Source organism: Tursiops truncatus, chromosome 2 (assembly GCF_011762595.2).
Source record: "Tursiops truncatus isolate mTurTru1 chromosome 2, mTurTru1.mat.Y, whole genome shotgun sequence".
Taxonomy (NCBI): Eukaryota; Metazoa; Chordata; class Mammalia; order Artiodactyla; family Delphinidae; genus Tursiops; species Tursiops truncatus.
The window spans coordinates 106,310,792-106,338,230 of record NC_047035.1 but is presented as its reverse complement, the minus strand read 5'-3'; the positions used below and the strand labels follow the sequence as shown (position 1 = coordinate 106,338,230).

The window sequence follows — 27,439 nt, the reverse complement described above, 5'->3', positions numbered from 1 at the left end:
TTGTATCACAGCTAAAACAGTGTGAAAGTAATCTAAGTGTCATCAATATGGGTCTGGGTAAATAAATGGTGATATATTTATACCACGGAATTAGCTATTAAAAAAAAAGCAGAGGGCTTTCCCTGGTGGCGCAGTGGTTGAGAGTCCGCCTACCAATGCAGGGGACATGGGTTTGTGCCCCGGTCCAGGAAGATCCCACGTGCCGCGGAGCGGCTGGGCCCGTGAGCCATGGCCGCTGAGCCTGCGCGTCTGGAGCCTGTGCTCCGCAACGGGAGAGGCCACAACAGTGAGACGCCCGCGTACCGGAAAAAAAAAAAAAAAAAAAAGTTAATGATTATCTTTAAAGAGAATGATTAGAAATGGGAAGCAGTCTTTAGGTTTACACTTTAATCCTTTCACGTTGGTTGTATTTTTTGCCCTGATCATGTATTATTATTGTATTGTTATTATAATAGCTAATTTTTTAAAAGACTGCAGCAGTGGATTTATGGTCTCTCTCTTACCTCTTCCATCACCAAGCAACCTGTTTCTGTCCCCATTTATCTGGAGCCATGTGTTAACAGTTTCAGGCATAAGGTCAACAAATGATGATAAAGTGGGGCAATACTGTGTTTCCTTTCTTTCCAAACACCTTCTTGTAGGAAGAAAAGAACCAAATTGTGAACTGGAATAAGCTGTCTTATGCAATAGGATTTCCTGTCTCTTAGCAGGAGGGCAGTTTTCAGGCAGAAGTTAAACAGTTATACATTCTGGATGTTATAAGGGAGATTTGTGCACTGGGTAGAAAGTTAGATTACGTGACTTTTTAAGACCTATTTGAACACTGAGATTGTATTAAAAACTTTAAAGACCATGTTACCATGCAAAAAACATCCTGGTGCAGATATTTATACTTGGGGTCTTACTCAGTTTCAGAAGATATAAACTTATTTTTCTAAGTTAATTACATCATAAATATAACCCTGGCAAAGTGGACACCCAGTAGTCAGTGAATCCAAATGGGAACATTATCTACTATTTTCACATATTTGGATGGGTGCGGGTGGGGTAGATTTTTATTTGCAAATTATGGTTCAGTTATTGAGCCTGATATTGCTGGAGAATTTACAAATTTATTTCAAAGCAAAACAGTATTTTTAAAATGTGAACTCTGCAACTATATGTAATGACTATGGAAAATTATTATATTATTCTTTTCCTCACTGTTGGAACATCAAAGTTTTAGGTTTTCTCCAGTGCCTAAACCAAATACATTCTTCAGTTTTGTCTTATTTTTGCTTCATTTTTTCTTATATCATAGTTTTGATTTTTCACAGTACAAAGGGCTTTGGCACTGAGCACAGTTATACTTTTCTTTTCAGATGTAACTTTGTATAGGTTGTTCTGAGTACACAAGATTAGAAATAAGGGACTTAAAGATTGACTCTGGGTTCCCTGGGGCTGGCTTGCCCTCCTGGTAGCTTCAGTATTTGTTTGGTACAATGGGCCAGCTTCACAAGAAAGAACAGTATTTAATCATGGTAATTAAAGACTGTAAGCCTTGCATTCAGCAGATGAAAGCACCCAGTGAGTTTTAACCATCTTTCTTATTTTCTTATCATTTTCTTCAGTGATCATTGTTGGGTTAATTGTAATATAGTCACCATGGGTAAATCTCAAACTTATTTTCCTGTTATGGGAATGTTTTTAGGTTTCCCTGTGCTCTGAGTGTCCTTTTACTTAGGAGAGTATATACATTGTCAGTTTATAAATTTCCCAGCCAACAAATCTTTTATCCAGCACACCTCCCACTTTTGCTTATGTCCTAACACACAGGAACAGGACATGTGGATGACAGGTTTGGGGCAGAGATAGGCAAAACCAGTGGCCTCAACAGAGAGGAGCCCTAAACATAAGAGAGGGACAGTATGAGCACGAAGGTTCGTAGCTAGATAGGGACTGGTCACATAATACGGGTCAGTATATGTTTGGTAATTAACTAAAAGGTGAATAAACCAGAACCAAGCATGCAGCTGAAGTGGCAGGAGAGAGAGGGAGGAAGGGAGAGGGAATGAGTCAGCAAGAGCAGGAGCAAATGAAGGAAGATGGGGGAGGGGTGAATAGGCAAATGGCAAGAAAATAGGATTCTAGAGACAGAAATGAGAGTGCAAGTGATAAAATCTGGTGGAGACCTCTGAAGTAGCCAGAAGGAGCAATAAAGTTGCCTTCTGTTACTGTTCTCAGAGTTAGCTGTTTCTTAGGAACAGTGGTTTTGAACAATAGCTTGGATATTTTTAGTAAAAGTAGTAAGGTAGGTTATGGTAAATTCCCATCACTTCGCTTGGCATTTGGAAAGGCCTAATTTATAATATAAACAGATAATACAACGATCTCTTTGCTTCTGGAGGCTTCTTAATTGTATTGAGAGATCCTAAAGGTAGTAGAAGTAGTCACCGTGCTCTGGTTAAACATTTATTTCCACTTCTACCCAGCAACCTGCCTGGGAAAAATTCTCAGGGGCTCTGGGAATAAATATCATATCATAGACAATCTAAGCCTGAGCTGCCATGTCCTGGCTTTCCAGCAGCTATTCTAATCTGCTAATGACTATTCTGCTTTGCCTTTCTTGTAAAGGAGATGGTAATCCTCAAATTAAAGGCAGCAAAAGGGAATTCCCTGGCGGTCCAGAGGTTAGGACTCCGCACTTCCACTACAGGGGGTACGGGTTCTATCCCTGGTCAGGGAACTCCCGCAAGCCTCGTGGCGAGGCCAATAAATAAATAAATAAAATCTTTAAAATTAAAAAGACAATAAGATACTTACTGAAATTTCACAGTGTAACAAAGCCCAGGCAAAAATCTCATTGGAAAGAGAAAGCAAGTGAACTTAAGTGCCCACTAGGTACTTTATATGGTTATTTCATTTTTCCCATTTTGAGCACAGGGAAGTTTAGTAACTTACTTTACCCAGGGTCATACAGTAGGAAAACCTGAGCTAGGAATGTGTTTGTCCCATGTTTTCCTACAGATTTCTGTCTTGTGTGGATACCGAGCAGAGGCCAGATGCCGGGCACCTTCTACCCATTACCCCTTGCCTAATTGTAATAGAGTAGTGGGACATAGTTGTTAAAGTGTTAATTGATGCAAAGCCCCAGAACTTTCCCCCAGCGAAACAGTAGGATTTCCTGTTTCATACGGTGCCCCCAAATTTCATGCCTTTGTTACCTCCAAAATCTTTTATGGCCTTGGGTGATCTAGGTTTTGAAACATTTCTTTCCAAAGTAAATTAATCATTTGGGTTGAATACTTGTGCCATATGTGCAACTGAGGAGCTCAGAGCTACCCCACCCAAGCCATTTTCACCCACTGAAACCTTTATGCTATGAATAAAGTATTCATATTCCGTAATACCTATATGGGAAAAGAATCTGAAAAAGAAAGAATATATGTATATGTATAACTGAATCACTCTGCTGTACACCTGAAACTAACACAACATTGTAAATCAACTATACACCAATAAAATTTTTAAAAGAAGTATTCATACTCTGCAATTTTGAAGTTTCTGGGAAGGAGTGGTTTTATATGTCATCAGAAAAGGTAGGAGGTATAGGTTGGTACCAGAAAAAGAGCTTTGAATCTAGGCACCTGTTAAGTTAACAGGAACATGGTTCTACTTCAAGAGAGAAATAAAGCATAAATCTGAAGAATATCATGAGAAAGTGTGAGATTGGCAAAACCGTCCTGTAGTGTTGTGGACTTCCTTAGGAGTAAATTATAAATAGGCTGGGCAAACACAGGAAGCAGGACACAGGAAAATAAAAAATAAGAACATCTGAAGAGAGGTTGGAAAGATGGGGATTTTACTGAAAATAGAAGTGAATCCTACAACAAGAGTAGTTACGAACAAATAACATGGGTCAGCGTAGATGTTCAATAGTTAGGAGTGCTTTAAGGAATTGAGAAGAAACGTTTTCGTCTCCAGTTGGGCAGAAAGTTTTCATAACAAGAGAAGAAAGGATGAAATAGTGAACTTGGTAAAAGAAAGTGAAATCTGGATTCTTTCTTGCCATATATAAGTTTTTCAGAAGTCTCTCTGCCAGAGGTATTACAGAGAGAGGAGACATATACCACTAAATTCAGGGAAAACCAATCTTAATTAGTATAAATGGGCAGTCTTGAAATTACATTTTGAGAACTGGAGATTTAGACACTTGCCATCTCTAATTATAGGCAGTGTGCATAAGTGGAGACAGCCAAGAATGGGAGCAAGGAGAAAAGTTTAGCCCAAGTTTTCCCACTGTTTTTCTGTGAGTTACTATTAACCTTGTGCCCCTGCTATGCCTCAGTTTCCTTATTCATGTAACAGGAAACCTCCTCTTTCTTATTGAGTTTGCAGAGCTTCCAGGGATGAATGAGGTAATGTCTGTAAAGGCCTTGAATCCTTAAGGAAAAAGTGCTATATAAACACAAGGCAGCATTGTTTTACATTGAAACCAAAGATCTAACTTTCCGTAGAAATGGAAATATCCTATTTACATTTCTTATAGCTTTGAAAAATATCAGAATGAAGAGATAACAGTTTCATTTTTGAAGAATTTTTGATGGATTCTCAAACAATAGTGACTTAATATTTCCCAGTCCTTTCTCTGACTTAATAGAGCAGAATTCTGCTGTGGTGAACCCATCACATCTGTGATCTTGAGAAGTTTGTTTCTTTCAGAGGAGCTCAATGTGGTCGTGTTGAAATACAGTTATGAGCCTGCTTGGTGAGAATGACCACTTTTGCTTCTACAACTCCACAGCCTTTCATGCCAGTTTGGAGGGGACACTTGGCCACAGCCATCTTTTCCATCTACCTGGAAAAGAACCCCAGAAAAAAAAAATCCAATTGCCATACCTATTTTTGTTTTGTAAAATGGAATTGAAACCACTATGCAAGGACCAGGCCAAAGGATTCATTAATATTTGGTCCTTACCATAACTGGATTCATCTCTGAATTCTCAAAGGAAGTGGTCTTACTAGTGATGAACTACTGAAACGTCACAAGTAAGGTTTATTACAGTAGTCTGTGGGAATGTTAGTGAATGTCATTGCCCCCCAAAATGAAAGATACAAATGGTTGAGCTGCCTCCTGCCTCCAGTGTAGAAGGTGAGATTTCTTAGGAAGCCAGACAGTGTAAAGGGACAGATAGTAAATACTTTAGGCTTGGTGGGCCACTTGTCTCTGTTGTAACTATGCAACTCGTGTTATCTATATTCAGCTCTTGTCCTTGTAGCACAAACATAGCCTTAAACAGTTTGTAAATAAATGAGCTATATTCCAATAAAGATTTATTCATGGACACTGAAATTTGAAATTTATGTAATTTTCACTGCTGAAATATTCTTCTTTAAATTTTTTTCAAATATTTAAAAATGTAGAAACTATTCTTAGTTCTCTAATCATGCAAAAGTAGTTGGGCCAGATTTGACCTAAAGGCTATAGTTTGCTGATCTCAGCTCTAGCATGGCAGCTACCAAAACTCCTTATTCTTTTTTATCGCTTAGTTCAGTTTGCATAACATAAGAATTACCTCGAGACTTCCCTGGTGGTCCAGGGGTTAAGACTCCATGCTTCCAATGCAAGGGACACGGGTTCAATCCCTGATGGGGGAACTATCCTGCATGCCGAGTGGTGCAGCCAAAAAAAAAAAAAAAAAAAGGAATTACTGCAAGGAATACTTCCTTATTCCTTATATATAGTCCACCCTTTTCTAAAAAAATTTATTTATTTATGGCCACGTTGGGTCTTTGTTGCTGCACACGGGCTTTCTCGTTGCGGCGAGCAGGGGCTACTCTCGTTGCGGTGTGGGGGCTTCTCTTGTTAGGAGCACGGGCTCTAGGCGCGCAGGCTCAGTAGTTGTGGCTTGTGAGCTCTAGAGTGCAGGCTCAGTAGTTGTGGTGCATGGGCTTCGTTGCTCTGCAACTAAGTTCCCGGACCAGGGCTCAAACCCATGCCCCTGCATTGGCAGGCGGATTCTTAACCACTGAACCACCAGGGAAGTCCACATTCTACCCCTGAGGCACTGTAATGAGAGAACTTACAGAGAGAGAGCCATATCCCTCATTCTGTGGACTTTTCACAGTGTAATATGCTGCTGGATTGTGAACTTATTTTTCCATTTATTTTATTGAAGTGTAGTTGATTTACAATGTGTGTTAATTTCTGCTGTACAGCAAAGTGATTCAGTTATACATTCTTTTTCATATTCTTTTCTATTATGGCTTATTACAAGATATTGAATATAGTTCCTTGTGCTATACAGTAGGACCTTGTTGTTTATTCTAATGTTATAGTTTACATCTGCTAATCCCAAACTCCCAATCCATCCCTCCCTTACCCTCCTCCCCCTAGGCAACCACAAGTATGTTCTCTATGTCTGTGAGTCTATTTCTGTTCATAGATAAATTATTTTGTGTCATATTTTAGCTTCCACACATAATTGATATCATATGGTGTTTGTCTTTCTCTTTCTGACTTACTTCACATAGTATGATAATCTCTAGGTCCATTCATGTTGCCACAAATGGCATTATTTCATCCTTTTTTATGGCTGAGTAATATTCCATTGTATATATGCACCACATCTTCTTTATCCATTCATCTGTTGATGGACATTTAGGTTGTTTCCGTGTCTTGGCTATTGTAAATAGTGCTGCAGTGAACATTAGGATGCATATATCTTTTCGAATTATAGATTTCTACAGATATATGGCCAGGAGTGGGATTGCTATATCATTTGGCAACTCTATTTTTAGTTTTTTTGAGGAACCTCCATACTGTCTTCCATAGTGGCTGCACCAGTTTACATCCCCACCAACAATGTAAGGAGGGTTCCCTGGGTTGTGAGCTTTTTAAGGGTGAGAAGCATCTTTTATTCATTATAGTATTATTTGCATATCACTTAATCCAAAGAAGAGACTCAACAGATGTCAAGTTGATGAAATCTCAGTATATAAACTCTTCCAGCAGGATTTCACTGGCAGTGAGATCACCAAGTTAAGTGGCAGCTTCTTTCTTTTATGTGTACACTCTCCTCTTCAAGATCTCAGCCTCTTCTTTATTTGCTTATGCTAGCAATTCTTGATTAACTGTATTAAGGAAGAAGAATGGAGATATGAATGAATAATTCAAGATATTAGAATGAAGTCCTCCAAATTTTTTCTACAGGGATTTGGTGTAGTCAGAGACATGTATAGTCACTATTACCTATAAACTTAGAGCATCCAAGAACTGCCTGGCAAAAGTTCTGGAATTTAAGCCTTTTGAAGGTAGGAATTATGTGTGGTTCTCATAAATATAATGGCTGTCGTAGTGCACATCTTCATACATAAATGGCCCATCAGCGGGTAGAAAATTATTTGGGCACAGTCACATTGAAACAGTTGTCATAATTTGTCAATTTATTGCTTGGCTCCACTCTCAACAGTTATAGTTCAGAAAAGATAGGACTCTAGATCTCTTACTATGCTACCTAAAAAAGAGAGTAACATTTTTTTTTAATATTTATTTGGCTGTGCTGGGTCTTGGTTGTGGCATGTGGAATCTTCATTGCAGCATGCATGTGGCATCTAGTTCCCTGACCAGGATCGAACCCAGGCCCCCTGCATTGGGAGCACGGAGTCTTAACCACTGGACCACCAGGGAAGTCCCAAAAGAGAGTAACTTTAAAGAAGGAATTGACAACTATCTGTGTGCAGCTTGCCCAAAGGAAAAATTTTTTTTCACTTAAAAAATTATTTTGTTAAGTTATGGAGAAAACTAATATCATTGAAGGTTTAGAAAAATACATAAAAGAAAGATTTAATCTCTCTACTCACAACTACTATTCTCATGTGTACTTCCTTAGTCTTTTTTTTTTTTAATTTATTTTTGTCTGCGTTGGGTCTTCATTGCCGTGCGTGGGCTTTCTCTAGTTGTGGCGAGTGGGGGCTACTCTTTGTTGTGGTGCAGGGGCTTCTCATTGTGGTGGCTTCTCTTGTTGCAGAGCGCGGGCTCTAGGCACGCAGGCTTCAGTAGTCATGGCACGTAGGCTTAGTAGTTGTGGCTCGCGGGCTCAAGAGCGCAGGCTCAGTAGTTGTGGCGCACGTGCTTAGTTGCTCCGCGGCATATGGAATCTTCCGGGACCAGGGCTCGAACCTATGTCCCCTGCATTAGCAGGCAAATTCTTAACCACTGCACCACCAGGGAAGTCCCCCTTAGTCTTTTTTTTTTTAATATTTATTTATTTAATTTATTTATTTTTGGCTGCGTTGGGTCTTCGTTGCTGTGCGCGGCCTTTCTCTAGTTGTGGTGAGCGGGGGCTACTCTTCGTTGAGGTGCACAGGCTTCTCATTGCAGTGGCTTCTCTTGTTGCGGAGCACAGACTCTAGGCGCACAGGCTTCAGTAGCTGTGGCACGTGGGTTCAGTAGTTGTGGCTTGTGGGCTCTAGAGCACAGGCTCAGTAGTTGTGGCGCACGGGCTTAGTTGCTCCGCGGCATATGGGATCTTCCTGGACCAAGGCTTGAACCCGTGTCCCCTTCATTGGTAGGCGGATTCTTAACCACTGCACCACCAGGGAAGCCCCCCCCCTTAATCTTTTTATGTATATATTTTCATTAAAAATTTTTCTGATTTAAATATAAGATGGGGGTCTGTTTATCAAATGGGAAGGTGTAAGTTTCAAACAGTGCTGAGGTTCTTTTAGCTTTATCATCCAATATGGATTTCAGAGATGAGATACTAAAGGGATAGAATGAGTTAAATGTCAATTTGAATATTATGATTGGAAAACAGTTGAAATATTGAAGATATTGAAAACAGTTCTAGGCAGATAATAAAAAATGTTAGAGAATAAGTTGCTGGGGCCCATCTATGTTTGTCATGTCTCCTGTATTGAGGCACCATCAACTATAGGAGCTTCGTAGCCTAATTTGAGTATAAAGGCTTTGTTCAAAATCCTAAGATAATTCTCAGAACACCATATTTCAGTTCAGTTAGCTGCTGGGATAACCTAATAATCAGTCAATAACTAGACCACCACCAGCTGTCACAGATCATACCTCACATCTATATACTAGTTTATAGGTATCTTATTTAAAATTCTAGGATTTCGGGACTTCCCTGGGGCGCAGTGGTTAAGAATCCACCTGCCAATGCAGGGGACACAGGTTCAGTCCCTGGTCCAGGAAGATCGCACATGCCGTGGAGCAACTAAGCCCGTGCTCCACATCTACTGAGCCTGCACTCTAGAGCCCACGAACCACAACTGCTGAATACCACGAGCCTAGAGCCTGTGCTTCGCAAAAGAGAAGCCACTGCAATGAGAAGGCCCCGTGCCACAATGAAGAGTAGCCCCCGCTCGCTGCAACTAGAGAAAGCCCGCATGCAGCAAGGAAGATCCAACGCAGCCAAAAAATATATAAATAAATAAAATGCTAGGATTTCAAGGGTGACAGTTTTTCTAAGGAAACCAACTGTTAAATACAGCGTAGTCTTATTTGAGTTTAGGAGCTAAAGTTGGCACACAGGTGAAAATCACACATAATCAGAGTCAGCCTTGAAAAATCTCTCAAATTGCCCATGGCTTATAGAGTGTAGTCTAACTGGATTTGTGTATATGATCATACTCAGTAAATATGCATGGTATGGATGTTCAGTATATACAGTGCTGCAGAATTTATGTAATAAGGTATGCATCTTCAAAATATGGTAGTTTTTTTTATTTCTTAAACTTTGTTTTGGCCAAGCATTATCATGAAATTTAAGTAAGTGGATTTGATGCTTACCCCATTCCATGTCTCACTCTTTTTGCCAATTTTTATGGAAGACTTGACCTAGTACTATGTTAGCTGTTTGCCTCTCTGTTTTCTATCTGTAAGCTCCCTAAGGAGAGAGTCTGTGTCTTACTTATCTTTGTTTTTTCTTCTCTCCCTAAAGCATCTAGTGTAGTGTCTTGCACATAGTGTTTAGGAAGTGATGGTTATAGAAGAGCAAGAGGAACAGTTATGTGTGTGTATTCGTAAACACCATTTGATGACAAAGAACAGAATCTATTCCAATTAGCTATGATTCTAAAGGAGAATTTACTGAAAAATCATAGGGACATATCATGGAATCAAGGAAGGAAATATACAGGTCTCACTAGGGATTGGAACAAAGCACTTAGAAAGCCTCTAGGAACCAAAACAACTGCTCTTTGTCCCTGGCTTTCTGTCTGACTCTTCTGGACTCTGACACAATATTTGACCCTCCTTCCGCTTAGTGTCATAAAATCTTATGCCTTGGCTTCTGTTAGCCCTCTTCATCTGCTGTGTGTTACCAGCCTTCTCTGCATCTCCTTACATTTGGTGGAAAAAAGTCTTTTATGCAGTCCTTCTCCATTTAAGCACCAGCAGAGATTGATTGGAGTCCTGTATCTCAGTTGCGAGCTCTGGCACTTCCCTGGTCGTCCAGTGGTTAAGACTCCACGCTTCCAATGCAGAGGGCACAGATTTGATCCCAGGTCGGGGAACTAAGATCCCGCATGCCACACGGCATGGCCAAAAAACGTGCAAGTTCCTAGGAAAGAGACCGGCTGACTTAGCTTGGAACAGCCTTCCAGTTCTGGTCCCAATGCTGTGATAAGGGTGCGCAGGATCACATGGACTCCATCGCTCAGCATAGAGCACGTTCTCTAAGAATGTGGCTTAAGAACTGGGAGAAGACAGTTGACAGTGTGACAAGAAAATGGTGGACTCACAGACCATACTTTTCTTTCTCTTCATGTAACCGTTGCTAGAAAGCAAAACATTTTGCCTTAAGGCAGTTCAGCATCTTGAGAGTCTCAAAGTGGGGAGTAGAGCCTGAAAACAACAACCGTGTGATGTCCTGGCAAAGGGCAGTGAGTACTCCCAGAAAAAGAACTCCCTCTTTCACTGCTGATTGTGCCTGTGTTTATTGTACTTATCATACGCTTGTTGGGAAAGAATAATCTTAAGAGAAAAATCTGCTTTGGGCCTGTGTTAAGAGAGACAGAGCTTCTCATACTTAGAAGGGTCTGGAATGATGAATTTAAAGCCATTTCTGCCAAACTTTCACCCTTTGAAGGACCTGCTCCTTTCAGCATGAGTGGCATATTTGAAATAAATAAACATTAGGGCAACAGCAGAAGCCTCATATTAAAAAAAAACAAAAAGGGTTTCCCTGGTGGCGCAGTGGTTGAGAGTCCGCCTGCCGATGCAGGGGACACGGGTTCGTGCCCCGGTCCGGGAAGATCCCACATGCCGCGGAGCGGCTGGGCCCGTGAGCCATGGCCGCTGAGCCTGCGCGTCCAGAGCCTGTGCTCCGCAACGGAAGAGGCCACAACAGTGAGAGGCCCGCGTACCGCAAAAACAAACAAACAAACAAAAAAACCAAAAAAGTTAAAGTCCTGTCCACTGGGTAAAGGACGAGGAGTATATTTGGATATACTTTGCAGAAGGAACAGCACCAGTGTCACTGTTGTTCCTCTCAGGGAGAAGAACCTAAATATGAAAGTGTGCTTGGGTTGGTGAGTCAGTAGCAAGAGCCCATTATGGGTATATGAAAACCATCTCTGTCTTGAAACAGACTCACAGACATAGAGAACAGACTTGTGGCTGCCAAAGGGGAGGGGGTGTGGGGGAAGGATGGATTGGGAGTTTGGGATTAGAAGATGCAAACTAGTTTATATAGGATGGATAAACACAAGGTCGTACTGTATAGCACAGGGAACTATATTCAATATCCTATGATAAACCGTAACAGAAAAGAATATAAAAAGAATGTATGTATATGTATAACTGAATCACTTTGCTGTACAGCCCAAATTAACACAACATTGTAAATCAGCTATACTTCAATCTTAAAAAAAAGCTCTGGGGGACTTCTCTCGTGGCGCAGTGGTTAAGAATCTGCCTGCCAATGCAAGGGACACGGGTTCGAGCCCTGGTCCGGGAAGATCCCACCTGCCGCGGAGCAACCAAGCCAGTGCGCCACAGCTACTGAAGCCCATGCGCCTAGAGCCCATGCTCCGCAACAAGAGAAGCCACCGCAATGAGAAGCCCGTGCACTGCAACAAAGAGTAGACCCCGCTCACCACAACTAGAGAAAGCTCGCTCACAGCAACGAAGACCCAATGCAGCCAAATAAATTAAAAACAAAAACAAAACTCTGTCTTACAGTATATGGAGCAAACTTCAGACAAGGGAAAGTGTGTTGTGCTTTTCATCTTTTCCTCTTAAAGAGTGTGTGTGCATGTGTGTACATTTCCAAATCTACCTACCTTGTCCAGAAAACATTTTAAAAGGACATTTAAATGCTTCTGTTGATTTTACAGCGTAAATCCAATCTGTAGCAAAAATTTTGTGAAGCAAAAATAGAAAGGATTGTTTCATTTGCTGGGCTTGGAAAGGCATAATTGTCATACTCCGTACTAGGTTGCTGGTCTTTGATGGAGCTAATTTAGTCATGATAGCACTATGAATTCCTTTTCGTTCTTCCAAGGACAAAACATCATGACTTTTAACCTTTATTAGCTAGCTACAGTAGTTAGCCATAAATAGGAACAGATATTTCTGAAACTCAACACTCAGCACACTTCTGGACTAGGATAAATTCTTTGGTTGTGTGTCCTTTGTGTTATTTTCCATAGTTTCGAGCATTGGGACATTTCTCATGTTACGGCTAACAATGTACTCTATAGTATCGTGAAATATAAACATAAAAGTTCATATGTAATGCTGTGAGAGACTTGTTTATCTGTTAGAGCCAAACCCTTGTGGCCCTTCTCTGCTCCTTAAAACTCTCAAATAGCTCTAAGTTACATGAGGCATAGAGAGTAATTATCTTTAATTATGTACATAAAATTTATTCCTCTCTCCTGCAAAAAGAAAAAAGCACCACCTCTATTTTAGATACTTAGCTGGTGAAGACTTGTTGGGCCAGTAATTCCTTTAATTGCAAATAGGGAGTTGTGAGTTTATTATAGAAATTGTGTGGCCTGCATGCACCTCACAGTTACACAAAGTACTGACACCTTTTCTGTGCATTGTTTTGCAGAGTACAGAACTGCTAGAGATATTTGCTCAGTGTGAAGGCAGAATTTGTTATTTGAATTTTGACTTCTTTTAAGGATCTTCATGAAAAATAGAAGGCAGAGTTCCAAAAATAGACCCAAGTAACTTATATGTACGTGGCCTGGGCTGGAGTGTGGTGATTAGTTCCAGAAAACCATTATAGTGCTTATGCAGGCAAAGGTTTAGAAAAGGTCAAGCACCGAAGCCTGTCAGAGGAAGCTTGCTTATAAGTTTGCACAGACCCTAAAGTTTCTGACGTCATTTTCTCCCTTTAATTCTTGATCATACTTTACTTTTCTGTCTTTACTCACATCTCTCTTACTATGTACCTGCATGTTTCTCTTCCTTCTATGTCTTCAAAGCCATTCTTCAGACATTAAGAATAGCTTAGTGGCTGCCCTTAGAGAATGCTTTTTGAAGGAGGGCAGAGGCAGAAGTCTCAGTGACCATCATAGGACTGACCACAGCCCTCAGTCACTCCCCCTCCTTAACTCATAGTTTGTCAAGGTTAATCATTAAGAGAGAAGGTAGCATTTAGCATCCCCAAAGCTATGGAGTACTATGGAATGAAAGAGATGAGTCGTTGAAGTGAATTATTCCTATGGGTTATGAGAAGGTGAAAGCCTGTATCTACTGTCTTGTATTAAAACTCAGTGAATTCCTTTCCAGTATCTCTCAGTGTCATTGTGAGAGAGAATATTTTCCTTAAGTTCCAGTAACAGACTACATGACGATAGATAACGCCTCACATCTGTTATCAAAATGATAATCCACTTGCTAGCTAAGCTCTTTTGTATTTGTAGACTATAATGTATCTATATGCATGCTTAAGACAAAAACCAACAAAAAAATCAAGTTTTTTTTTTTTTTTTTTTTGGCGATACCCGGGCCTCTCACTGTTGTGGCCCCTCCCGCTGCGGAGCACAGGCTCCGGACGTGCAGGCCCAGCAGCCACGGGCCCAGCTACTCCGCAGCACGCGGGATCCTCCCGGACCGGGGCAAGAACCCTAGTCCCCTGCATCGGCAGGTGGACTCCCAACCACTGCGCCACCAGGGAAGCCCAAAGATCAAGTTTTAACCTTTGTGACCAATATTTTCATCTTTCAATGACTTCTAAGTAAGTGCTTTATATTCCACCCCCTTAAAAGAAGAGTTTGTCAGCTCTGTACACCTCTGCACGCTTTTGTGCTTTCAACAGTCTGACACACTTTTAACTTTTCTCTCCATTTTCCTCTTTCTTTATGCTTCATATGGCTTTAATTCACCTTTTCTTACCAACCTGTAGAGTCTCTTACTAATAATTACTTTAGTCAGTGCAAGGAGATGAAGTTTTCACTAGCAAGAACTCAGCATCAGCTGTGTCCATAGCACTACGGTGAGTAATTTGAGGGCCACAGAGTTATAAATAACATGGTCACTGCCCATTGGAAGGAAAATGTAATGTTTATTGAGCTTTCATAATGTTTTTTGTAAGACATTGTTGTACTACTCTCAAGGAGCTCACTAAGGTATGTAAGTAACTATAACACACACAGAATGTGTGGAATGTTATTTTTTTAAGTTACATATAAAATTATATGGAAGTTCTGAAGGGAAAAATCGTTTCTAATTATGGGAAACAGGGAAGGCTTTTTAAAGAGGGTGGTAGCTATGGGGCTGAACTTTCAAAAAGAGGTATGATTTACTCGAACATGTTCAAACAGAAGGGTAAAGAAAGCTTTCTAAGAATAAAATAAGCTAAGGCCCAGAGGCAGGTATGTGTCTGTTCATACATTTATTAAAGAGGTGTTCACTGAGCATCCCACGTGGGTTAAGTAGTGGTCTAAGCTAAAGCCCTGGGGATACAGTGGTGAATAAGAGTAGGCATTGCCCCTAACTTACATTCTAAATTTATTTATTTACTTTTTATTTTCGACTGTGTTGGGTCTTCGTTGCTGCACACAGGCTTTCTCTAGTCGCGGTGAGTGGGGGCTACTCTTTGTTGCGGTGTGCGGGCTTCTTATTGCAGTGGCTTCTCTTGTTGCGGAGCACAGGCTCTAGGCACGCGGACTTCAGTAGTTGTGGCACACAGTCTCAGTAGTTGTGGTTCACGGGCTCTAGAGCTCAGGCTCAGTAGTTGTGGCTCACGGGCTCAGTTGCTCTGCAGCATGTGGGATCTTCCCAGACCAGGGCTCAAACCCATGTCCCCTGCATGGGCAGGTGGATTCTTAAACACTGTGCCACCAGGGAAGCCCCCACTAACTTACATTCTAAGAGGGAGACAACCTGTGATTGGCTCCAGGTAAGCAGAATCAGCAGTTATAGAGAGTTTCAGAGGAAGGAGAGGGTTATGGGCTGGAGAAAGCTTCTTGGTCGGGATCATACAGATTGCTAAGTACAGAACCTCTTGTCTGCTCCATTATTGTATGTAAGTCAGCCTCACTTATATCTTTCATAACTTCTCACAGAGCTGAACCACTAGCCACATGTGACTACTGAGCACGTGAAATGTGGCTAATCCGAATGTGCTCTAAGTATAAAATACACACTGGGGGCTTCCCTTGTGGCACAGTGGTTAAGAATCTGCCTGCCAACGCAGGGGCACAGGTTCAAGCCCTGGTCCAGGAAGATCCCACATGCTGCAGAGCAACTAAGCCCGTGTGCCACAACTACTGAGCTTGTGCTCTAGAGCCCGCGAGCCACAACTACTGAAGCCCGCGTGCACAGAGCCTGTGAAGCCACCACAATGAGAAGCCCGTGCACTGCAACAAAGATTAGCCCTCGCTCGCTGCACCTAGAGAAAGCCCGCGTGCCGCAACAAAGACCCAATGCAGCCAAAAATAAATAAAAGTAAATTTAAAATACACACTGAATTGCAAAGATTTAGTATGCCAAAAAGGGTTGTAAAATATCTCAATAATTTCTTTTAAATTCTTATTGAAGTATCGTTGCTTTACAATGTTTTGTTAATTTCTGCTGTACAGCAAAGTGAATCAGTTATACATATACACATATCCACTCTTTTTTAGATTTCCTTCCCCTTTAGGTCACCACAGAGCATTGAGTAGAGTTCCCTGTGCTATACAGTAGTTTTTCATTAGTTATCTATTATATATATAGTAGTGTATATATGTCAGTCCCAATCTCCCAATTCATCCCCCCTTTCCTCGCTGGTAACCATAAGTTTGTTTCCTACATCTGTGACTCTATTTCTGTTTTGCAATCTCAATAATTTTTAAATTGATTACATGTTGAGGTGATGATACTTTAGATATGAGTTTAATAAAATCTTATTAAACTTAATTTTACCTGTTTCTTTTTACTTTTAAAATGTGACTTCTAGAAAATTTTAGATTAAATCCATGGTTGTCATTCATGGCTTGCATTATATTTCTATTAGTGCTGTTATAAGGCAATGCTAAGGTCCTAGTGTATACTTAGTTCTGTTATTAAAGATGTACTAAGGCAATATGGGTGTATAATACTCAGATAAAATCCTTATTTTTCCTTTTCTTCATTCTTTTGATCTTTTTATTTACTCAGATATCTATCTCTGCCTTTTCAACTTTGTTAATGGCCTTTGCCATAATTTTTAGAGACATTTGCTTAACTAGTAGGTGGTTCAGAATTTAAAGAAACTCCAGGTGAGAGTAAAATAGTCTTAGTTTTTCTAATTTCGGAGAGCTGTTACCCTGCTTTTGCCGCTGTGCTTTGAGCTACCTGTATCCTTGCTGGTCCCTCAGCCTGCAAGATTATTCCCTCTCCCCACACTCCAGCCTAATCGGCTCTTAACCATCCTTCAAGACTCAGCCTATAACCCCCGCTCTCTGTGAAGCCGTCCCGAATCCCTTCAGTCAAGGTTATATGCTTCTCTTTATTGTTCCCTTGGCACTCTATTCTCACTTGTGATGTTTGATGAATGGACAAACTGACCACCAGACATTTTAAACTTAAATGAATTTGAAACTGGAAGCAGGGACATTGCAGCACTTATTCCTTAGATTAAGTGAAAATCAGCAAGATAAGTAAGTTCACTTTGCCTCCTTGGAAGTCTTCATATCTCCTTGGAAGTCTTCATGCCTCCTCAGTGACCAGAATTATAAGGTCATCTCAAATTTTCCACCAAGTCACATCTGTTCTGACTGGAGAGGTGTTTGCGTGAAGGCTCAGATGAGGGAAGAATGGCAGCCTATAGCATCTGTTCCATTGACCAGTTCTGTGGCAATCCAGTTAACCTCTACTTTCCCATTCAGAAAATGAGGGTGACACTTGGTACTTTACTCTTCCATGACTATTTTGACGCTTAAGGAAGGGTATTAAGTATTAAGAGAGTTCAATAATAGGGGACACTCTGCTTCTGTGCTATGATTAGACTGTATACTTTAGTGGGTTTGTTTTTTTCAATCAGGAGACTTCTGGGAAAAATTTGTTAAATGGGTCCAAAGTTAATGAAAACATATGCTTATCTTCTTTTTATACTTTCTATATTAATCTAAACATATGCCACATTGCCCTCTGAATTCCTAATGATATGTTTAATTTATTAGGTGTAATTTAAAGATTGGTATTTGTATTAGAAAAATACTACTAATGCACTCCTGATAGAATCTTACCTGTGCTTTTTGTAAGTAAAAAATTACTCTTTCTTTATTACTTGAGTTCATAACCTATCAACATCATCAGTATCTTGTGATTGTCCCTTAGGTTCACACACAGACTACGGTTTACTGACTCTTTATTAAATTGGTTAATCTCCTATGAAAGTAATGTGACCCAGTAGTCCTCGCTGCCACTCTAGATGTCCGTGGACTTCAGGGTGCAGATAGGTGTATGTGGTATAGTAAAAGAGGCTGGGGGACTTCCCTGGCAGTCCAATGGTTAAGACTCTGTGCTTCCAACGCAGGGGGTGCAGGGTTCAGTCCCTAGTGGGGGAACTAAGATCCCATATGCTGCACAGCACAGGCAAAAAGAAAAGAGCCTGAAACTTGGAGGCGGAAGTGGGGTTTTAGGTCTTGGCTATTACCACTCAGTGTATGACCTGAGCAAGTCACTTCAAATGAATTTCCTTACCCATAAAATGAGAATAGTAATTCCTATACGTACTTGTTAGGATTAAATGGGAAGGCCTATGTAAAAACACTTCATAAACTGTAAAGCAGTTTATGGCCAATAGACTTTTGTGATGTAAGTATGCTTTGAGTGGAAATTTCTTATTGTAGTGTTGAACAAATAATGGGGGAGGAAGGATTCTCCTGACTTTGAAATATCAATGATAATTTTGACAAAAACCTAGGAGACTCCTCCAAACATGCTGCTGCTGGCTACGTGTAAGAGAGGAGGTAACCTAGTGCTGGGGCTTTGAGAAGAATGAGTCAAGGCAGCTTCTGAAAACATTTTTAAATACTCTATGGGCCTGGATACTTAAGTAATAGGACGGTAGTACTAAATGTGAAAAGCGCACTGGAAACAGACCAGGGACCAGAGAGGATTTAGAACTGGCAATGTGGCAACATATACTAAAATGTTAAATGTGCATGACCCTTGACTCAGCATTTCCTCTTCAAGGAATCTACCCTCAAGATGCATTTGTATTCATGCCCCAAAATGTAGGCACAAGGATTTTTTTTGCAGTGTTGTATGCATATCTGTCTAGACACATTGCATTTTCAAATGATAGAGTGCAAGCTCACTTAATTGAGGGAGTGGGGGGTTGGGGAGAGAATTTCTTGGCTCACAGGACTGAGAAGTCCAGGATCCTCACCTCAGGCCAGCCAGATCCAGGACCCGCATTGTCCTTGGTCCTCAGGTTTGTGGTATACTTGTCTGTCTGCTTCTCTCAGCTCTGCTTTCTCTGTGTTGGTTTCATTCTCAGATAAGTAGTCTACCTGTTCTCATGTGGTTGTCTCTGGTAGCTTCAGGCTAAGCTCCTTCCAGTTTAGTGATCGAGGGGGACGAAAATCGCTCCTCCTTCTCTATAGTTTCAAAAAGGCCCAGAGTTGACTCTTATTGTACCGACATAGTTCAAGCTCCTATCCTTGACCCAGTTCCCCAGGCAGGAGGATAGAATCCTCTAATTAATCTGGCTTGAGTCATATCCTTGGGGTGGCAGTGGGAAATGGCTTGACCCCACTTTAACCACATGTAGTAACAATGAAGGAATGGTGCTTTCCTGCTGGAAGAGTAAGATGTTATCAGAAGAAGGAAGAAAGGATGCGTGTCAGGCGAAAGCAATAGCTGTTCACTATAATGTCTATTTCTAATAACAAATATACGGTTACAACCTAAATGTCCATCAGTACAGGAAAACTTAAATGTGATACATCATAGGGGGAGATATGATGTAACTTTTAAAGTGAATGATGTGCATACATGTGTTGACAAGGAAAAATGTCCATTATATAATATTAAATTACAAATGAAGTTGCAGAAAAGTATTTTTAATTATGTGTATCATCTATTATGGATATGAATACTTTTTATTCATATGTTTCTGTACTGCTTTTGGTTTGCTATTGTATTTATTTAAAATTAGTATATATCACATTTATAATTTAAAAAACTAATGTCCCAGGTGGCCCCCATTCCAGATAAGGAACTGGAATTGACAAATCAAGAACTATAGAGATGGACTTCCCTGGTGGCACAGTGGTTAAGAATCCGCCTGCCAATGCAGGGGACATGGGTTCGAGCCCTGGTCCGGGAAGATCCCACATGCCGCAGAGCAGCAAAGCCTGTGCACCACAACTACTGAGCCTGTGCTCTAGAGCCCGTGAGCCACAACTGCTGAGCCCGTGCACCACAACTACTGAAGGCTGCGGCACCTAGAGCCCGTGCTCCACAACAAGAGAAACTACCGCCATGAGAAGCCTGCACACCGCAACGAAGAGTAGCCCCCACTCGCTGCAACTAGAGAAAACCCGCGCACAGCAATGAAGACCCAATGCAGCCAAAAATAAAATAAAATAAATAAATAATAAATTAATTAATTTAAAAAAACTATAGAGAGATGGACAGATGATGTAAAAACTGTAAAATAGTATTCAGGTAACTGATATAAAAATATCGGGACTTTCCTGGTGATGCAGTGGTTAAGAATCTACCTGCCAATGCGGGGGACACAGGTTCGAGCTCTGATCCGGGAAGATCCCACATGCCGCGGAGCAGTTAAGCCCGAATGCCACAGCTACTGAGCCTGCTCTCTAGAGCCCGCGAGCCACAACTACTGAAGCTCTCAGGCCTAGAGCCCGTGCTCTGCAACAAGAGAAGCCACCGCTATAATAAGCCCGCGCACTGCAATGAAGAGTAGCCCCTCCTCGCTGCAGCTAGAGAAAGCCCGTGGGCAGCAACGAAGACCCATCGCAGCCAAAAATAAATATTGGGAACCAAGGAGGTGGGTAGGACAGATTAACCAGATTCATCTGCCTGTGTAGTAGGGTAGCAGATTTATATCCTGGAAGGATAATGGTAACCAAAAAGGCATGTGGTTTGGAAGAAGTGGGGTAGGGAGCGCAGAGAATAACTTTGGCAACCACATGAATGAAAGGGAAGAAGAACGAAGGCGGAGAATGTTGGCAGCTTAGTATAGCGACGTGAGCAGTGATTCTGGAGTTGAGAGGTCTGGTTGTGTTACTTGGGCACCCCGTCAGCTAGGAAAGGTCACACGATGTCTCTCAGGGTCTCTATCTCATATGTAAAATGGAGTCATTAGTATTTTCCCTCTTTTGTTCATAGGATGACTGTGAAATTGAAGTGAGATGGAAAAGGGCTATGTATGTAAAGAAAAGACCATATAATTCCAAGTTAGACAGGACCAAAATAAAGAATGTGTCTAAAAATGGAGTGGGAGAAGAAAAGGATAGGAAGATGTCATCAGACTTCCTTTGCACATTAGACAACTTAGATGGCTAATTTCGTTGGTCATTTAATCTATTTGGATGGGCAGGTGCTTTATTGAGAGATAGGAAGACGGTTACATTTGTTTGTGTGTATGTTTTTCAGTACTGTCCACTAAAATGAATAATTATAAATAGTTCACCTGCATGTGGGAACAGCAAAGACATAACTGCACATACCATATACAACCATCATGGAAGAAAATACACAGAAGAAAGTCCATGTAGAAATACTACAACTCTGAATTACTTGGAATCTTCATATTGGTGGCTTACCCAACAGAACTTCTTAAATATCATTCCCATGAAATCCAAATAAGAACTACTCAGAAGTATCAATTATGTTAGCATTCCCACACATTTAAAATCTGATTAATTTGTTTTGCTCTGTGTATTTTAGCATTTTGAGGTTTAAATATTGTGTGTTCCAAATAGAAAACTCAAGTCAATTTCACTGAATTGTATTTATTTATTTACTTAGTACTTATTCTGCCCTTATCTACCATGTGCTTGGACTGGTGCTAGGCACCGATATACAAACATAATTAACACATAGTAGTCACTGCCTTCAAACAGCCTTCTCTTAGTTCATAGGGAAGGCAGATACATGGACAAAGAAAGTGTAATGGGAGTGGGGCAGGATTGTCAGGAAGAGGTTCACTGTACTTTGAATAATCTCATTTTTTTTCTTCTTATTCTTTCTAAATGCCTGCTATAGCTTTCTTTTTAGTTGTTATTGTTCAAGTGTGTGTTAAGAAGAATTGATCATCTCTCAGCTTTTGAAGCTCAGTAGATAGTCTGTCTATATAACTTTTTTTTTTTTTTTCCCCTTGGCTGTGTTGGGTCTTGCTGTGTGCAGGCTTTTTCTAGTTGTGGTGAGTGGAGGCTACTCTTCGTTCTGGTGTGCAGGCTTCTCATTGTCGTGGCTTCTCTTGTTGCGGAGCACGGGCTCTAGGCGCGCAGGCTTCAGTAGCTGTGGCACGTGGGCTCAGTAGTTGTGGCTCGCGGGCTGTAGAGCTCAGGCTCAGTAGTTGTGGCGCATGGGCTTAGTTGCTCCACAGCATGTGGGATCTTCCCGGGCCAGGGCTCGAACCCATGTCCCCTGCATTGGCAGGCGGATTCTTAACCACTGCACCACCAGGGAGACCCTGTCTATATAACTTAATCACAGGGACAAAGTGGTAAAATTTCAGAGATTGGGTTTTTTTTTTTATCCTATAAATTTACCAGTTCTGAGCTGAGTTGTCAGTCTTTTGGAGAAGAGAAAGGATCCCCTACCCTTCAATCCCACCCCCAGTACACAACACACATTTTTTATCTTTGATGCTATCTGCTGCAGAAGAAATATGTCCTATCTTGGACTTTCTTTCCTGCCTCCTTTGGATAAACAAAACTTTGAACCTGCTTTGAGGCTTAAGGCCTTTGTAATTATGTGTGTATGTAATAGAGAAACTGTAAAAGCTCAATTTCTCTGGCTCGGAAATGTGAGATTACTCCTCTGCTCTGCCTTTCCTCACCTTCTCTTCTCCCACCACACAAATTTGAGCTCATTTTAGGAGCATATGTCTGGTGATACTCCAGTTCCCAAGAGGCCAGTGAACAAGACAGTAGCAAAACATTTTTCATTATAGGTAAGGCAAAGTAATCCTGATTCTTTAATTTTGGGTCTAGCTGTTTCTGTTATTAAATCAGCAGTTTAGTTGAAGTAGATTCATATGTTGAACTGGTTCTTATTGTAAAAAGCCATTTTTTTCAGAGTCAGAGAAATGAGAGGGATTCTGTTCTTTTTTTAAAAGAGAAACCAACACATGTATTGTCTCATATTTTTGTAATAATGCATTGTTTTTATAGAGTTATTTTCTGAGTTTTAAAGCCTATGCTTTCATTTTCCCCTTTCACTTCTTCCTATGGAATATTATCATGTTTGTCTGCCTATTCTTTCTGCTTTCTTGTTAAGTGGACTTATTTAATATTATTATTATTACCCCTGGTGATAATTCCCTGTGTGTCAGTAATTCCCTGACCTCTCATAAACACTAAGGAACATCCAGTAGCTGTGCTAAAAGCCACTACCATTGATGGGACCAAGGACAGCTTAACTTTGGAGAAAAACTCTCCTCTTTTCTCTAAAAATTAAAAAGCAAACTGTATAAATAAAAGAAGGGAATTGCCAAGGTCATTATGTCCTTAAAGTTTTTTTCCTAAAGCCCTGACTTTAGAAGACAGTCATCATCAGCATATACTTATTTTTTCATAGAAATATTTATATGATGTTATTTTTTTACATCCAGGTATTAATGTAGGTGTGGGACTTACTTGAGTTTGCTTCACATCTAGGTAATTTAGTTTTTCAAAAATAATGAAAGGCTAATTATTAGGCAATAATGTGATCAAATTACCAAAAGCTTCAAGGTGGTTCTATTTCAGTTCTCAGCCTGATGTGTATTTAAAAATATCTCTACTTAGAGTAGTTACTGTTCATAATACATTATGGAATCTTTTTAGGTAACAGCTTGGATGATAAAGAAGCCGTTACCCTTGATTTGGTGTGTTTAACCCAAGTTAAATTTATGACAGACTGAAAATTAGCCGTAGTGTTATACATCTCGCTTCCTGTTCTGTGCAATTTGATATATGTGTGGGTCATATGTCCAGCAGGAGTTATAAGAATATGTTATTGATGGATGGAAAAGCTGTTTCATAGTTCCCTGTGAAAATATACACTGTAACTTGTACAGTGTGTATAGAACCTTGCAGTTTTGGTTTATGAGAGATTTAACCTGTGGCTAAAGGTAATATAATGAAATCTGTTGGAAATCCTTCAGAAGAGGAGAATTTGGAATCTACTTCTTTAATTTTCAAGCTTTTATGCAGTTGACCAATTTAGGAGGGAGACCTTAACTAAGTGCTTTTATTTTCAGAGCAGATGAGAGATTATAACAGTACCTTAGTTTCTGAAATACCATGGATCAAAGAATTCAGTGCATATCTACATTGCTTACTTCCCCCACTTCATTGCCTTTACCTCAAAATTATTTGCAGGAAGTACCTTGTTTTCAGCATGTTTATTGCATTTAAGGCTTTGCCCTCATCCCCAGTCTTATTAAAGGAGTTCCACCATAATGTTGATTAATTTAAAATTTCCTAAACAATGGATTAGCGATAGCTCTGCAAAAGTAGTGTGAAACATAATATACAGGATTTCTCATTTAAATACAGCCCAGGTGATAAATCATTACTGTACAATAATCTCTGACCAAAGAGGCAGACTTTCTTAGTGGGCCTGTGTCTGTGTTGTTCACCACCAGCACTGGCCAGTTTTGGGGCAATCATGTGTGAAACCAGACACAGATTGGAACTTGTGTGGGCATCTTTATCTGTACAGACAGTTCTAATAAATTAAGGCCACATCTCCCAAAGAGACTTCTATAGTCAGCAGCACATTTTCTGTAATACCTAAGAAACTCTAAACAGGTCTTTCAAATAGCCTTAAAATGATTCCTTTCAGTAGGTGTTGAGTCCAGTTGTTCTGATGTGAGAGAACTTCTGAAACAGATTAGTCTGTCAGTGTTTTCTGAGTCTTCATAATATATTAGCCGTAAAGCAAAGCAATGCCCTTTATTTCTACCCTCTAGGTTGCACTTCTGAATCACCTGTGGAGCTATGCTTACATCCACTACTAGAAATTCTGGTTTGGTAGGTTTGAAGTAAAGTCACTGTATCTGTTTTCTAAAGTTTTGGAGATATTTCTAATATACACACTTTCAGTTGAGTACCACTACCAGTTACCACTACAAGCTACATTTGAATTTGTACTATGCATATTTTATATAACATGAAGAGAAGTTTCATTCATACTGGTGCTATGGCTTTACAAAGAGGAACCTAGAAGGTAGCTAGAAGGAAATCCTAGCTATAATCAGAATTTTGGATTTAAAAGAGAACCAGTCTAGGGACTTCCCTGGCAATCCAGTGGTTAGGACTCTACGCTTCCACTGTAGGGGGTGAGGTTTCGATCCCTTGTCAGGGAACTAAGGTCCCACATGCCACGCGGCGTGGCCAAAACATAAAAAATAAAAGAGAACCAGTCTAAACCCCTCCTCTTTACAGATGAAAAAGAGCAAAGAGGTGAAAGAATTTTCAGAGTTGGTAGCAGAACCAGCTGAGCTCTTTCTACACTAGCATCTTGGACCTAGTCCATCTTTGAGAAAAGCCTCAAGGCCACTCAGTAATCTAGAAATTGTCCTGAGCATCCCAAAGCCCAACAGAGTATTGTGAGATTCAGACTATTTAATAAAAGGAGCAATAATGCAGCCAGCAGGAACTCCTCGCATCTTTGAAGTTACTAGGCAGGAGTTACGAGTGACATTACTCACAGTTAAAAATTATAGACATCACCCAGAAAGCTTTTGTGACTTTTTTGTAAACATGGAAATTTCTGGCAAGAGATGCCTAGATTTGGTACCGAAGATTGTCAAGAACAAGATGATCATCTGTCTTATTTTTAAACTGATCCTTAAGTATTGGCAGCAGGTTAGAAAATTATGCCAATATTATATTTCTACACAGGTCTGACTTTTACCTTGTACTTCAGAAGGATATTGTGCCTAGATTTGCAATTTAACCAAGTAAAGGAATAGTATGTTTATTAATTAGGCTTAGATTTGGTTGTTAAAAAGAAAAATCCAAATAACAGTAGTTCAGTCAGGTAGAGATTGATTTTTCTTTTTTTTTTTTTAAAGCTACATGAGATATATATATTTTTTTCAAATTTATTTATTATTTATTTTGGCTGCACTGGGTCTTAGTTGTGGCACATGGGATCTTTAATTGTGGCATGCATGCAGGATCTAGTTCCCCGACCAGGGATCGAACCCGGGCCCCCTGCATTGGGAGCCCGGAGTCTTACCCACTGGACCACCAAGGAAGTCCCAGATTGATTTTTCTTTTGGATTAAAATAGTCCAGAGGGAAGGGAAGCCCAACATTAGTGTGGTTGCTTCATAGCTGTCAGGGTTGTGTTCTTGTAATTTTGCTCCATCCATCTTGGTACTATGTTAAATCTTCAAGGTATCTGATGGTTCTAGATGGCTTCTGGAGCTTCGGTCATCTCAAAGGGGCATACCTCCAACTTGAGTCAGCTCCCTTTTTTTTTTTTTGAGTCAGCTCCCTTGAAAGAACTTCCCTAGAACCACCCTATGCAACAATTTCTGCTTCCATCTCACTGGTCATTCCTATTATCGAGGGAGACTGGAAAGTTATAACTGGGCGAGTTGCTATTCACAATAATTAGAAATTTTGTTGTTAAGAAAGAAGGAGGGAATGGATATTGAGCAGGTAACCAACAGATCTGCCACACCTGTTTTGAAGAGTATAATTTTTATATTAGGAAAATCAAATTTTAGTCACATCAAAAACTATTATATAGGATATAAAATTTTAAAGATCTCCAAACTACAATCTACCATGTATCTGATTAATAAAAGCAATAAATCTCTATGGTACTGTTCTGCTTTGGATTTCTCAGTAGAACTCATTGGGAACAGCTGTTAGGTTTTATATACTTTAAATGAACTGAAGGAGTTCTTCAAAACAACAGGAGAAAAAAAGATAAATTCAACTCTGTTTCCTTTTGGAGATAGGGAGAATCAAAACAACCACAAGGACAATTCAGAGTATACTATATGAAGTGGTAGGAGACAGGAATGAGCCTATTAAACACTAAGAAAGAAGTTGTTTAGTATTTAGATGGAATAGGGTAGACTATTGCAGCACATGAAATAAACACATATCATAGCAATGAATCATACAGATTCCAGATATACAAGACCTGTGCTGGAGAGAAGGATGGGCACATTGGGTTAAAGTTCCAAGTATTAGACATTGTCTTAATCCAGTTGGGCTGCTGTAACAAAATACTACAGACTGAGTGGCTTATAAACACAGAAATTTATTTCTCACAGTTCCAGAGGCTGGAAGTCCAAGATCATGATACCAGCATGGTCAGGTTCTCGTGAAGGCCCTCGTCTGGGTTGCAGACTGCTGACTTCCTACTGTGTCCTCACATGGCTGAAGGGGCTAGGGAGCTCTGTGGGGTCTCTTTTTTAAGGGCATTAATCCCATTCATGAAGGCCCTGCCCTCATGATCTCACCTCCCAAAGGCCCACACCTCTTAAAACCATCACACTGGGCATTAGGTTTTCAACATGCGAATTTTGGAGGGACACAAACATTCAGATTACAGTAGATATAATTACCTCTGCCTGTACCATATCTGTACAAATAAAATGCGAAGATGGAGAGAATTTTGTTGTCCAAAAAACTTACAGACAGGAGCAAGCAGTAATCTGCAGCGTGTACAACTGTAGACCGTGGTGTACATAAGTGTATTAAGATGGAAGTGTTCTCACTATAAGACCAGATTTTTAGAAGTTCTGTAGCCTCATTCATACCTACAGTTCACATGGTGCCATTCAGCACATATTTATTGA

At 40.3% G+C, this 27,439-nt stretch overlaps 1 protein-coding gene across 17 annotated transcripts in view; it reads left to right on the top strand.

The window, feature by feature from the left end:
- Positions 1-27,439, top strand: part of CSNK1G1 (casein kinase 1 gamma 1) — a 157,946-nt gene that overhangs the window by 92,129 nt on the left and 38,378 nt on the right. The window contains exon 1 of one of the 17 annotated variants that reach the window (XM_033851799.2): positions 13,970-14,195. The exons of the other annotated variants lie outside the window; for them this stretch is intronic. The gene's annotated coding sequence lies outside the window, so the exon portion shown is untranslated. Of the gene's footprint in view, positions 1-13,969; positions 14,196-27,439 lie in introns of those variants that run through there. 17 annotated transcript variants of the gene reach the window in all.